At 43.8% G+C, this 15,031-nt stretch overlaps 1 long non-coding RNA gene across 2 annotated transcripts in view; it reads right to left on the bottom strand.

The window, feature by feature from the left end:
* LOC139079263 (uncharacterized) overlaps positions 1–15,031 on the bottom strand; it is a 45,844-nt gene that overhangs the window by 26,504 nt on the left and 4,309 nt on the right. For both annotated transcript variants that reach the window (XR_011532722.1, XR_011532723.1), the window contains exon 4: positions 1–15,031. This exon is cut by the window's left edge. This is a non-coding gene — a long non-coding RNA (uncharacterized lncRNA).

The following is a 15,031-nucleotide window of genomic DNA, read 5'->3' as shown; positions in this document are numbered from 1 at the left end:
AAGGTAAGCAATTACAAATTGTCTTTTATATCAGCATTCTAAACACTTCATAATTTCTAGGAACACATCACTTTACAGTAAAAGACCCATAGACTTTAGCATCTCTGCAATAAAAACCAAAAGCAGATAAACTTAGATGTTTAGCAACGTTTGTTCTATCCAATCCAAAAATTACCCAGATACTCAGATTTTTATCATTTAACTTGACTTGGCAAAACCAAAAAGAATTTCAAAGGTGTTTTCTTTTCCAAGTATACAGACCATAAAACAGTTATTGTACCCACTTTTATCTATTTAAACCGTTTGTTTCCAACACTTATGTTCAGATTACCTATGAAAACCTCATGAGACATGAGACAAAACTGGTCCTCATTTAAAGCTATTATTTTGCTGACGAATTTCCAACAGACAACATGAACTTATTTGACTAGTAAACCCAGGCTGCATGCCTGCATCGTTATGCAAATACCGACAACTCTGACAACAAGACTATTTTCAATCAAACCAACAAACTTAAACAAGCTTTCATGTACCAAAGGTTAATTCACAAGACGTTAACCTTGAAAGATACTGGGTTAATTTCTACTACATTTAGAATTTATGTAAGCACTTACTTTATGCCAAAACTCTTGATTTCTCAGAAACTGGGTTTTAACTCAAATTACATTCCAAGTTGATCTACCTGTCCAACTGCATCACAAAGGCACAGACAAACCCAAGTTTTCGATTTACAGGAGGTCCAGGTTCTGGTCAGGTCCAGCCTGAACTTAACCTCGACTTGGTGACAACAGAAGAGATGATGAGCAAAACAGACAAAGAAAAGAAGAGATGAGATCAAACCTCGCCCTCATGGCCTCTTCCAGAGGGTTATCAAGATAAGAGTCACACAACGGTTCCCATGCTGGGCACACAACCCCAGGACAGTTCACAGAATAAATCACAGGTCTCCTACCCTTATAACTGACTCAGTAGGTGACTAAAATACTCAATGAGTCAACTGTCAAGAGAGGGCACCCCACTTAGGGTTGCTGGGGTGATCAGGCCCAGAAACCCAAAGTTGGGGCTCCCAGGGGTGGAGCCTTTTACTCCTTAAAGATTTGTTTCCCGGTTGCAAAGCTAAAAAGGAGACGAAAATGGCCATTGTAACTCTAAGAGAGATGAAGACATTTGGGTTAGTTCTATTCAGAAAAACTTTTTGTAAGCGCTTACTTTAATAGAAGGAATAGAGCTCTTTAGAAAAGAAGGAGATGGGCTCTGAGATTCCAAAGGCAGCTGCAGAGGAGATGGAAGGGATAAACGGGGTGGGACAGTTTGTGGCTTCTTATCCTTTTTAAATTCAGATACAGTCTCTGCCAATTTACGGTTAGTCTCCTGTAAAGAATTCACTTTATCATTATTACGTTTTGAAGCCTCTAAATGCCAATCATAATAAGCTTCACATTCTTTTGCTTTAGTTTTAGAGCCGGCTCTTTCTACTTGTGCGCACAAATACAGTAGCTTTGAGATATCGAACGTTCCCCACTTTGGCCACTTAAGTCATTCTTAGTTAATCCTTCCCATTTTGTTAGATACTTGCAAGCATTGTTTCCATACAGCAAACCAGCTGGAGTTCCATTGGGAGGTCGTCCATCCGGGAGCTGGCCGGCTTTAAAAAGCACGGTTTTCCCATTTTCTTTTTGCTTGTCTGTTTTTTTTTTTTGATAAAGTCTGAACAACTTCTAAGGACAGTGTAGTGGGTCAGAAGTGTGCTGCTTGTGAGTGTTACTCCCCATAGAAAGGTCGTAAACACTCTCTTACGTGCCTCGGTTTTTCCCTCCGGCCGCCTAATACTGCCGTGGGAGCTCGGAGCGCAGGTGACCAGCCCTTATGTGCGCGTCCCCGGACGAGCCTGTAATTAATTACCGTGAATGAGAGTGGAGTTCCCTATGGGACCGCTGCATGTCTGAGGATTGATCCTCTGACACTCCCGCTGAGGTCCTTAGTCACCTAAGGGCGCCTTTTGGTAAAGGCCGGGAGGAGCAAGTGTCCCTTTTCTTCGGAGCTGAAGACATTCAGTCTCTCATTTCTCTATCAAGCAGTTTGTTCAGACTTTATAAATACAATTCTTTCCAATTCAAAGCCAAATTAAAAGGACAACCAACCCAGCTCACTCCAAGCTCCTCTAAGCCCCTGAGGCTTAGGAATTCTCTCTAGGTTTTTCTCCACCTAGGAACTGTACCGGTACCCCTCAAAACCTCTAGTCTTAAGACCTTACCCAGCTCATATAAACTCTTGGACCATCGACTTAAAATAAGGAGGTCCGGGTTTCAGGAGAACTCACCAAGGTCACCTGAAGAATGCAGTGATCCGGAGGGCTCAATGGGCCCTTATTGGTACCGAATGCCGGTTCAGTGTAGATTCCAGGTGGCCTCCGGTGGGTGTCTCTGAAATCCTGCCGCGACTACGCCAAGAACTGTCGACGAAAATAATCCATATCCAATCTATAAATGAAAATTTGGGTGAGTTTATTCTGAGCTTAAATCTGAGGATTATAACCCGGGAGAGTCTTTCCACAAAGGAACAGAGCACTCCAAAGAAGTCGGGGTATAAGGGTGGTTATATACCCTCAAAGAGGATGTTTCACATAGGATTGAAATGTCCCTTTTACAATAGTCGCGAGACTGCTCTGTCGGCACAGCGATTGATGGAAATAGCAGGTAGGTCTGCTGTCTCGGTGAACACAGCAGGGTGGCAGTCTGTTGTCTCCAGCTGGGTGGTCACAGGTGAGCTGGGAGGTGAGTGCAGCAATCAATTCCTAGCCTAAGGAAAAATGCTTATCCCTAAGGAAATGCTAATGTGGGGGAAAGTTGCACCTTTATCTCAAGGGCCTTTGTTCTGGCCATAGGAAATGTCTAAGTAGATATGCAATGCGTGCTCAATAGCCACAGTCAGGCCCTTTTGAAAAAAAGAATCAGGCCGAATTAGTTTTATACCAAATGGCTTCCTTATATACTCCAATATATCCTAATGCTTGCCATTTTTATTTGTCAAGGAAGATAGTTTATAGAGTTCTTAATTTCAGTCACAAAAGGTAAATCTAAGCCTTCAGATTCTGTCTTTCTGGGTTTTGTCACCAGGTGAGCAGATACCCTAAACCTCAGGTCTCTGGGGCCTTGGTGGAGGAAAACAAAGAAGAAATGTGAAGCCATTGTGGCCTTTTCAGTAGGTCTCAAACCTGCATCTTAGGTGGAAGTTGGGTAAGGATTTGGTGGGGTAAACCCATGGGAAGAATCAGCATGAACTGACTTTAAGCTTGAAAATCTGAGCATTTGGGATATCTTAATGAGAACAATACTAATAGAGGCACAATTTCCTTCTCAGACTCTGGGGACCCGGCACACACTGAGGCGTGGAGTAGGGTCATACCCACGGCACTGTTTCTTCTGGAGAGCAGCACCCACCTGCCCACTCCATGTGGGAACCAGTCCATTCAGAAAAAGGACCACGTTTCCAAGCCCTCTTAGAGTCTCTTACATCCATGATGAGGCTTCTTTTCGTAATAATAAGAAGGTTGGGCAGTTTTTCTTCATCTTTTTGGTAACTTTTAAGTCACCACATGCTGAGATTGCTACTGCTGAATCAAAAAACTAGGAAAATGCTCCCCAAATTTAGAAATCTACCCCTCAATCTTGCACCTAATAGAATGTAGTAGAGTTTGGCTGGAAGGAAATTCCTGGGATAGGACCTCAAGTTTTCCTAGGAATTCGTGTGGGACAGCTTTGCCTGTCTTTGCACAGGTCTGCACTGGGTCACCCTGCAGATCTGCTCACACAGGCTCACAGCTCTGATGCGCAGCCCCATGACACGTCAAGGCCCTGCATGCATGTGGCCTCCACAGCTGCGCCACAGGGTGGGCAGGAGGGCAGCCAAAGGCCTCTCTGCATGTGCACAGCGCCAGGTGTGGGTGGGGGCAGGGAGGACCCCCACTGCTGAACCTGAGCCTGCCTGCCACATCTGCACGGAGCGCCCTTGAGTGACAGGTGTACACGGATGCCACATCGCTGCCAATATATTATGAGACCATGGTAACAATCGCGCATCTCCAGGGAGCATGCTGCTTCGTTCTTCACTTTCAGACATGAAAGAAATCATTTCAGGTGCCAGAAAAGGATCTCTGATAAAAGAAAACATTTCAGCTTTCATCGCACTTGAGTTTGCCCCGAAGCAATGGCTTTGATAGGATTTTTTTTCCAGTCTCTTTCTTTATGTTTACAGTTAATCCATGATTATCTACAGTCTTCTGGCCTATAGGGTTCTAGTAGAAAAGAATCGGTTTCTTTCTTTAAAAGAACATTCTTTTTAAAAACTTATTTGAATGTTATGTATAGTAACATTTACATAGTGCTTGACCGTTTGCAAACAACTTTCACACACAGAACCTGGTTTTAGTTCACTTAATCCTCACAAGAAACATGCGAGGTAAGAATTACAAGATTATCTCTGTTCGGTAATGAATAATATTATGTTTCATTCAAAGGGATCGAAAAACGTGGAATTACCCCCTGAAAATTTCTTGACATCCTTTTGATGAAATTCTCCCGCCATCAACCCATCAATGGAAAACTGTCAAGAAACGGTGGAATTGTTCGAAACAAGCCAGACATCTGAGGCTGTTTCCTGCTTTTCCTAAAGTGCTGTCCTCAGTTACACGTGACAAGGATGGTGGTAGGAAGTGGAACTCAGGAGCTCTGCTCTGTTTTCCTCCTCAAAGTCTTATTAATTCATTGGAATTTGCTTTGTGTTTAAGAACCCATGACAAATAGAGAGCAAATTTACCCAAATGAAGCGTCAGCTTTGTGTCCCAATTCCTCATTCTACAGGGTTTGAAATTTGGAGTGTAGCAGTGCTAAATCTACGTATTCCTATTTCTATATATAGATTGCTGCAGTGTATCCTCATTAGATCCTTGATCTTAGTTAATTACAATTAAAAGCCTCAAACTGTGGTAGCAAGAAAGAAACCCACAGTCCTCGCCCAGGATTGCCTTGGATTCAGGAGCCTTTGGGATCAGGAACACGATGCTCCCTGGCTTCCCCGGAGCACGGCAGTGGGTGGCTCCCAGTCCCATCTGTTTCATGATCTCAAGGCCTGTGATAACACCAACCCCGGCTCCAGTCAGTACCCATTGCGATCACAGGAGCCCACGGGCCAGGAGAGGAGGGAGGACGCATTCCACTGCATCCACTGTGGACGGACTGCAAGGCCTTCCCCGGAAGAGGCAACTAGAAGTGAAGTTAATTCAGAGACAAGTTAACCAGGTGCTCAGAAAACTGTCATGACTGCTTCTGAACAGTGGAAAGGAGAGAAGGGAAGTGCTTATATTTGGGAAAATCAGGATAAAGTCCCACATTAACCGATCCCTAACCTCTTTGTCTCTGACCTTTATTATTCTCAACTGTAAAATGAGCGATGTAACCAGTTCAAAATTGTATGATCTTTACTTCCACTACTGTTGGATCGATGGTGAGTTGGGGAGAAGTGTCTGAGGAGTGTGGGCAGCTCTGACTCCGGTCCCTCCTTCCTCGCTCCCTGCGTTCAGTCATTCACTCATAAACACGGAGCTCTGCTCTCCACAGGCATTAGAAGCTGAGTGCTCAAATATGACAAGGTGTCTGGGTGCTCCTCGCAAGGCATATAATGATTCATTTAATTAAGTGACCCCAGAGGAATTAATTTTCCTCTGAAGTTCAGCGGGCTCTTGAGAGGATGTTTTATTATCCCCACTCCCCATGGCATGGGCCCAGCCCCTTCACTGCAGGCCAGGCTTGCAAAGCAGAGCAGTTGAGCTTTGAAGGGCAGGAAGGATGATGTTCCGGGAGGAGTTAGGACACATGGCTTGACCCTCTGTTCCCCCCAGGACCAAGCCCTGGTGGGGTCAGGCGGGAGGCACTGTTCCTGCTCGTGAGGAAGCCCCACAGGATGACAGGGAGCTCCTCTGTTGTGCAGCATTTTGTCAAGCACGTTTTCATCCACTTATCCCAAGATCAATTCCAATTAAACCTGACTGTTCAACACTTCCAGCGGTTCTAATGAGCAGGTAGAGCCGGGGTGCTGACACCACGTGGAAAACAAGAAGAGGCCAGTGTTGGGGACGAGGTTGGACTCCCATCAGGAGGTGACCCAGCAGTTCAGCTCCCAGAGCTGTCCTCTCGCTGGAGTCCAGAGGACGGGCCCACGCTTCCTGTTCCGGGTCATCCTGACCTTCTCCTTCCTGGGTCTCTCTCCAGCTTATCAAGGCGAGAACACCGGTGTCCTATTCCCTTCGTGCCTCTCTGCCTCACCTGTGACCCTCACTGCCCTTCCTCCTCCCATCCACCTGCCTTCCTGTATCTCCCTGGGGCTCCCACGATGATCTTTTCTTCTAATTTTCAGCAGATTTTCATTTAACCTTATAATTATTCGGGGGGGAGAAGGACTTAGGAAATTAAAAATAACACAATTAACAATGTTTAAAAATCTCTTTTTCCTGGAAACTATTGTGGAACGGAGTCGGTACGAGATGGTGATGAAGAGCGGTCTGCTTAGGAACAACCAGCTCCAGTACCTCCTGTGTGACCCTGGACAAGAGCGATCTCTCTGTGTCTCAGTTTCTCCATTTGCCAATCGGGCAACAGTAGTGCCTGCCTTGGAGGGCCAATGGACTCAGAACCAGGCACCCGCGGGCACTGACGCCAGGCTAGGGGTGTGGGAGTGCTTGGGAGACCTGCGCTCCGGGCACTTAGAGTGTTGGCTCTTCTGCTTGCGTCATGCTCAGGGAAAATTGATCAGTCATTGATACCACCTGAGGGGAAAGCACCAGCAGGATGGACCAAGCTGAGGCCAAGACTAGGCCATGAGCCTGCCCGTGATCTACAGCTAGAGTCCCCATCGATAGATGCCAGACACTGCGTTGAGCAGATTGAGTGTATTGATGTAAAAGAATTATAGTCTTATATATATATACAGGAGAAATATTCATAATTCCTAAATGAGATACCCTTCATATTCTCAGATTTTTGCGACTTTACATCATTCTCCTCCTGGGTTGATTAATATGACCAAAATCCAGTTTGCACACCCTGCTGCTTTTGTTTAATTAAAAGGAAAAGAAAGCATAAAGTGAAAGTGATCCTTTCTTTCTTTTTCCTCCTTGCTTACTCCTGCTGGAAACTTCCTCTTGCCAAGATCCACTTGGGAAATTTCCATTCCAGGAATATTTTATGAAGTCGCAAGAGACAAATTAGGTGATTTGAATAAGTTAACATTGTGTCTGCTGCTTTGAAGAGCACAATACACAGCATAAGTAATACATGCTATTTTCCTTGTGGGGGATGCAAAACTTCATTAGCTGAGATTTTATAAAACATTTACAGATCCTTAATCAAGAGGCCGCTGGAGAAGGACAGGCAGTGTGGTGAGGAACGCTTGGCTGATAACAGACACAGATATTTAAACTCTAACTTAGTTTGTGCAGTGACACCAGACCTCATAGTGCAAAAATGGCAGCAGAGCCCTGCCTTAGAAAAGTGAGTGGCATTCCTAGGGTACAGGCAGCAAACATAGACTTATTACTCCAGAGTAGTTTAGTTAGACACAAATAGGATACGCTGAACTGATTATCAAGGTTGAAAGTACTGTACATTCATCCATGTTGCAAATTTAGCCACCTTCACTGTTGCCAACAACTGATGAGCTTTCTTCTTTCCAAGAACAAGAAGGCATTAATTCTTGGGGGCTGGTCCCGTGGCCGAGTGGTTAAGTTTGCACACTCTGCTTTGGCGGCTTGGGGTTCAATGGCTCAGATCCTGGGTGCAGACCTACACACCACTCCTCAAGCCATGCTGTGGCAGCATCCCACATAGAAGAGCTAGACTGACTCGCAACTAGCATATACAATTATATACTGGGGCTTTGGGGAGAAAAAAACAGAGGAAGATTGGCAGCAGATGTTAGCTTAGGACCAATCTTTCTCACCAAAAAGCATACCTTTAACAACAACAACAAAAAGAATGGAAATATGTCCATTTGTCACTGATAGATAATTCCCAAAAGTTTCTGCTGGTGCATTCAAAAAGAAAAAAAAAGAAGGCATCAGTTCAGCACTTGGCAAATAGGCTTTTTCTCCATTCGTGCCTCCCTCCTGGTTCACACTGACTCCTTCCTTCGGGGAGACTGGAGCCTCACCTTGTTTAGAGGGGATACTATTTCAGGAGAACACATTTCGCTCCAGGTGTATTAAAGGAAGAAGATTTTCTCCCACATTAGGATTGCTTAAAACCTCTAACCTGGCAGGTAACCTCTTTCTATTCAGTGTCCCCACCATGGTCAGCAGCTCAGGAGTGAACTAGTGGCTGATGACCCACAGGCCTGTGGAGCTGGCCGTCTTCTCTCCCTGTCTAGCAGAGCATGGAAGTGCTTCTCCGTGCAAACACACGTGCCACGACCCCAAGTGCCAGGGTGAGATGGAATGTCCGGTGGGAGCCCACCCTGAGGTTTCTGTGGAAACCCTCGAAGCCACCAGTGTAGAAAGACTTCAGCATTCCTACTAACTCCCTCTCAGAACCTCTACATTGCCAAAAAATTATAGTACTGAAATAGCAGCTGGAGGAAGAGAGGCACAATATGCTACAGACGGAGACCACTGAGGTTCCCACCCAGGTCAGAAGGCCACCCTGTGATGATGTGTCACCTCATGAAGTGCCACAGGCATTTACAGTGCTATTGGGAGAAGGATGGAATGACTAGTCTGCCCCCAAATGCTCCAATTTAACTTACCAACCAGTGCAAATGCTAGTCGGCCCTACCCCTTACTGCATGCTAAGAGCCGTCTGTAGACTGGAAACTGCCGTGGAGGCTGTGCGGATGGGGGGCTCCCCTTTCTTAGCTCGGGGCTGTCAGTTTCCGGGTCCTTCCCTCATGGAGAATGCACCTTCTATTGCCACTCTGTTTTGGCAGTCTGAAGGGGTGCTTTGGCTGAAACTGCTTTATCTGGGGGAAAATGGCTCCGCAGCGCGCGCGCAGGCTCTGCAGTGCACGAACTGAGCGTTTCAAGGCAATAGAAGAACATTGGCAAAATCTGGAAAAATTATCTTCAAACCTACAAAAACAAAGGTTAGCGATTTCTCCCCGTTCCCGTAGTTCCAGCCCCCTCAGCTCTGCTGCCTCCTCTCTCCTCCCTCTGTCCTCACCGTCTCTCCTTCTGGGTGGACGTCTCTGTCTGTTTATCATTCTTCTTCCCTCCTTCTCTCCACCCTCCCTCCGCTCTCTGTATCAACATGCCGCCCGTCCAGTTTTATGTTACTGTCTTCCAACTAACCAAGCAGGGGTGCTTTTAAAGATGGGCTGATTTATGGAAAGAAATAAAAACAATCCGAAGGATAATAACAAACAGATTGGAGAGATGAAGGAATTATTAAGGAGTGAAGCCACGGCGGGGTTTCGTGCCGTTATGCACGGATGACTCCCTCGGCCTGAAAGTCTGCGCAAACGTTGGACACTCTTCTGCTTTCTCTTTTCGTCTCTTCTCTTTTTTTTCGTTTTTCCTTTTCAAAATAAAAATAGAAAGAAGACAATCCACAAAACAGAGCTTTCGCGTGTATGTTTGTTCATGTTTTAGAGAGAGAAAAAAAAAAACCCAGGGCATTGTGTGAGAGAGATCTGCTCTGTGGCGAATCAACAAGGGTTTATTGTTCTGAGCAGCACTCAATCAAATGTGGCCCCATGAACAGAGAGTAATGTTGGTGAATCATCCTTCGGGCTTTTTTTCTGTGTGTGAGTGGTATCCATCTGTCAGCTGTCAATGCCAGTGAGAGATATACAGGGCTGTCACTTCTCGTCAAGCAGCATTTGTGAAGTCTTTTGCAGCTGCTGCACAACATATACTGTCCTTATTGAAGGCCAGTGAGCAGTCAGAGATGATTGTGCTGGCCAGGGCGAGAGGGAGAAAAGAGATGTCAGGGCTGCTCTGGGATAACAGTGTCGACTCTTCAAAGACACAATACGAACTGCATTTGTTTCTTTAAAAAAGAAAAAAAAAAGGAATTACATTAAAGAAAGGAAAAAAACTCTTGGAAGGTAATGTAACTATAATTTGTCTCCAGAGGATCCTATGCAGGTTGGGGTTTGAGGGCCTGTGAAACCCATAACAGTGACCAAAATTTATATCCCAGTAAATTGACATGTTCAAGGTAGAGACCAGGATACATATTTTTAAAATCAGTGAATATAGGGAGAGCATAAGTTTTTTATGGTCTCCCCTAAATAAATTATATTACTACAAAGATTATGCATATGCATAAAAGTTTGCATAATAGCATATATGCTTAATATGTGTTTGTAATGCAAAAAGAACATCGTGAACCACGGACATGCCCATACTATAATAATGCAGATGTTAGAAACTGGGCTAATTTTGATATGGAAACACTCTATTAATCATTACTCTGCTACTCCATTGGACATTTCAATATGTTTATTTATAGGGTGACTTCCGCCTAATTGAATTATTCTAAACTAACCATGGCTCTGGTTTTCTGATCCCCCATCTCCAGGAAGTTCTTTGTACAACATCTGCCTGAGCAAAACTGCCTTTGCCAGCCCTTAATATACCCACTGGTGCCCAGCTGGGAATGAAATGGAGAAGTTCAGTGCGCCCTTTTGTTTGATTCTTGTTTTAAGGTATTGCAAAATTTGATTGTGTTTTAGTTTTTTTTACACAGGTCTAGTTAAAAAAGAAGTCAGATATTTTGGGCTTCCATATATCACATATTCTTATTTTCAAAAAGAAAGGGCTAAGGGATTTCTTGGAAAAATGAAGGATTAATTGATGGAAGAGCTGCTGAAATAGTGAAAAGAAGAAATGCAGACAGCGTTGGTGATCAGAGTAGTACCTTACAGGATCCTAATGACGATGTTAGCTGGAGTGCATAAAAGGAGAGGAAGTGAAGGCTGTAGGCAGTGAAATAAGTATCATGGGGTGTATTGACTAAAATCTTTGGGCTGAAAGCCTAAGATGTAATGTTTATATTCCTGTCGTATAAAATGCTTTCTTCATGGGCCAACGGGTAGAGGATGAGCTGAGGTGAAAGAAGAGAAATTGATGAATCATGCTTATTATGGTCTTGGATTTGATTCCAGGGGATCCTGCAAGAAAAATTTGAGTTCACAGTTTCTGTATTCAAAGAGGCTATAATCAGGTTGTGAAGACCACATTTAACGTGACAAAGGTGAATAAACAAAGTACATTACAGAAGTGTTCACATACAATTTAAGAGGGTGGCCAATATAGTGCCATTTTTGTTTTAACTGAGTGGATCTGAAGCAATAATTGTCACATGTGTCTAAGAAGGAGATCAATCACTTTACATCTGAGTCATAAATAAACACTGGATCTGGAGGGCTGGGAGGAACCCATTAGGTAGAATGAAGAGCAGAAAGTGTTTTGGGCATGTTTCTGCCCCTATGGCTGCTTTAACAAATTACCATAAAGTTAAAGGCTTAAAAAGTCCCACAAATTTATTACTTACAATTCTGGAGATCAGAAATTCTACAAGCAAGGTGTCTGCAGGTCTGTGTTCCTTTGGGAGGTTCTAGTGGAGAACCTATTTCCTTGCCTTTTCCAGCTTCTAGAGGCTGCCTGCTTTCCTGGGCTTGTGGCTCCTTCCTCCTTCCTCAGGGCTAACAGAGCAGTATCTTCAAATCTCTGTCTCTCTCTCTCTCTCATCTGTGCTTCTGTCTTCACATCTCCTTCTCCCTCTGCTTGCATTGTCACATCCCTTTCTCTGACTCTGACTCTCCTGTCTCCCTCTTATAAGGACCCTTGTGATTAAATTTTTCCCGCTTAGATAGTCCAGGATAATCTTCCCATCTGAAGGTCCTTAACTTCGTCATGTCTGCAAAATCCTTCTCCCCATGTAAAGTACTGTACTTAGAGGTTGCGAAGATTAGGATTCACCAATCTTTGGGAAGGACCATTTTCCAGCCAACCGTAGGCAGCAAAGACCTTGGTGCAGGGATTAGAGATGGGAAACCGCGTGGCACATCTGGGGAAGCCTGGTTGGAAGCAACTTGCCTGGAGCGGAGGGGTGGGAAGAAAAGTGAGTTTAGACAAGTATTGAATCCATTGTGGGACCAAATTACAGGGATTGTTAAATTCCAGGCATAGAATATGGAGAATGTGGGAAGGTGAATATCAGTTCAGTGTGAGGGCAACTTTCTAATATAGAAAGCAGTGCAGAGATGGAATGAGGAAGTAACGAGTTCTCTGATGCCAGAGATGTTGGAGCTAATATGAGTGGTAAGGCTAGACAGAGTTTTAAGATTCTCCCAGCTCTGAGACTCTAAGATACTTTGTTTTCACGATATTGACACCTACACGATTAGGCTTACTTCAAAAGCGTGCATTTTGTGGCACTAAGAGAAGTCTACTGGTCTCTCTTTATGTTAAACTCATTAGAATCACAAAATTGTATCATAAACAGTAAGAATGTATGGTTCACATTGCCACTAAAGAATGAAAAGCAAGATTTTTTTTTTTAGCTTTAGGAGTGTCTGAGCAAACTTTGAAATAGTCTGAAAGCTCTGCTTTTCCTCACTGTAGGCGAGCATCAAACAGTAAGTGAAACGAGCCAGGATCCCATCAACCATTTTGACCTTTTGGTATTTTGGTTGTTACATTAATCAATTTTTCAAATCCAGATGAGTCAAGAAAAAAATTCAAAGAGATGAATAAGGGAAACTTAAGGATTGCACACGCAGTGCACACATTATTGACAATGACTCCCAAACACAGATGTAAAGAAAAGCACCTGGGGGTTTTGCGGTCCACGTTACAAATGTACGTGAAATCTATGTTCTACAGGAGTAAATCCGTCAGAGCGACCCTCTGAGGATGCACTGCTCTGTGGCCTTAGTTCACCAAAGGAGAATTGACGGGATTACAACAGATTGCCTTGTAAAAGTTATTCTTTCCTAGGGGGCACAAAAGAAATGGGCTTCTGTGGAGGTGGGGAGGAGTGGGGAGGGGTCATGGTACCAGTTATCATGATTAAGAAGCCCAAGAGGCAAGGGGATCTTTATAAACTTAGTTATTCTCAAGGATAGAAAGCGACAAGCCTGAAGTAAATTGGATCTAGAGAAGCCTGTTTTCCACCAGGTACCAAAGAGGGCATTCTTTGGACTAGAGAAACAAAGAATTATGGCTTCTCTCTTACTACTTTGAAGTCACCAGCTCATATAGTGTTTAAATGACTACCACCATTATCATTATTTTTTTCTTTCCCTTCCTCCTTGTTCCCCCTTTCCCTTCTCTTCCATTCCTTCTTCCCTCCCTCCTATCTTTCTGTCTCCCTTCCTCCCTCCTTCTTTCTTTCTTCTTTTCTCCTCACTTTTTATATTGCAGCTTTGTGGGGACAGACATGCCCTTTAAATCACCTCTCTCCTCATGTCTCCGTGGGCTATATATCCAACCTGCTAAGATTCAAGGTGGGCGCAATAAATGGTAAGAGGTGGGTCTAGAAGTGGATGGTAGTTATCAGGCAGCTCCCACTGACAGGAGACTATATTTCAGATCTTTCGAGCTTTGTGTTGCATATGTGCATATGATGATATCTAGATTGATGGGCGTCTGGACACAGTTAAAATACATTGTGTGGAAAATATGAAGTCCTCACTGCTTGACTTACAATAAACCCAAATTTGTGAATTAACAGAACACATATTGCTGGATATTCTTTGAATCCCAAGACTTCTAAACATGAGGGGATAGTCAGCAAGTTGCAAATCTTTAGCAGAAACAGTCATAAACTATGATGAGATGCAAGCTTGGATTGAAAAGAAAAAGACAACAAAGTGTGTTTTGTCTATTGACATTTTTATTAGCAAAATATAACTAAAGGAACAAAATTGACAGGGATACAATTTTCCAAACAGCAGTGGTACAATTATAGCTTGCAGATCTTGTCAAACATCAGGAGACCATTAAGAAGCAGTCCTAGTCATCACACACCAAAGAAAACAAATTCACAAAAAATACCTTGTCAGGGTAAACTCCTTTCTGCTCCAGATATCAAGCATCTAGCAGTTTTCTCCCCAGGAGAGGTAATGAAGTGAATGCATTAGAATAACAATAATAATAATTCCTATGGTTGTAAATTATTTCAGTTTTATCCAAATTTCCAAATGTCCCTGTTAGTCTAGTGGAGCTACAAGAAATCCTAAGAGGATGTGAAAAAATCAGGTCAGGGTCATTGGCGTGTGCTGCCTTTTATGCCTCTCTCCTCCATGGAAATGCTTCTTTGGAGAAGGGAAGTGTAGAAAATTATTTCCTCCATTATGTTTCCTCATGTGCCATTGCCTATCTAAACCCACCCTCTCCCCATCACAGTGTGTATGCGCACGTACACACGCACACACACACATGTTGAGGGTGAGAATAGGAAGTATTTTGGTTATGCCCTGACTTTCTTATGGTTCTTTAAGGCCTTAAAGATGGAGAAGCTTTATTATTAAGGCAATAGGAGCAATATAAAGAGTTAGAGTGATGTGAGCTAGGCATCATGGAGAGCACCAAGTCAAAGTGATCAAGAGGAAACCCAGAGGACTGAAACCCAGTGGGACCAGAGACAGGGGTCAAGTTTGATAGGGAGCAGAACTCCAGTGGCCTTCCATCGCACTTCAAATGAGATCCAATCACCTTGCCTTGGGTTCCCAGCCTCTTCAAGGTCTTGCCCTGCTCACCTCTTCTACCTCATCTTCTCCCCCAACACCAAGATTCAAACACTCCAGCCTTTTGGTCTGTTTGTCAAACTTGTTCTCACCAAGTGCCTTTCCTCTGGCAGGTTCAACTTTCTTGGACCTAGGATGTTCCTTTTGCCTTTCAGAAGTCAGCTTTCATTTCAGCTTCATACAGCTTTATACTTTCTGTCATTCAGATCTCAGCCTAAATGTTGTCTCCATTATGCGACTTTCACTTCTGGCCAAGATAGAGTTACAGTACCTGGATTTATCTTCCTAT

This window comes from Equus przewalskii, chromosome 25, assembly GCF_037783145.1.
Source record: "Equus przewalskii isolate Varuska chromosome 25, EquPr2, whole genome shotgun sequence".
NCBI classification, from domain to species: domain Eukaryota; kingdom Metazoa; phylum Chordata; class Mammalia; order Perissodactyla; family Equidae; genus Equus; species Equus przewalskii.
Note: the sequence above shows the minus strand (reverse complement) of the source record. Positions and strands in the feature narration are given on the sequence as shown.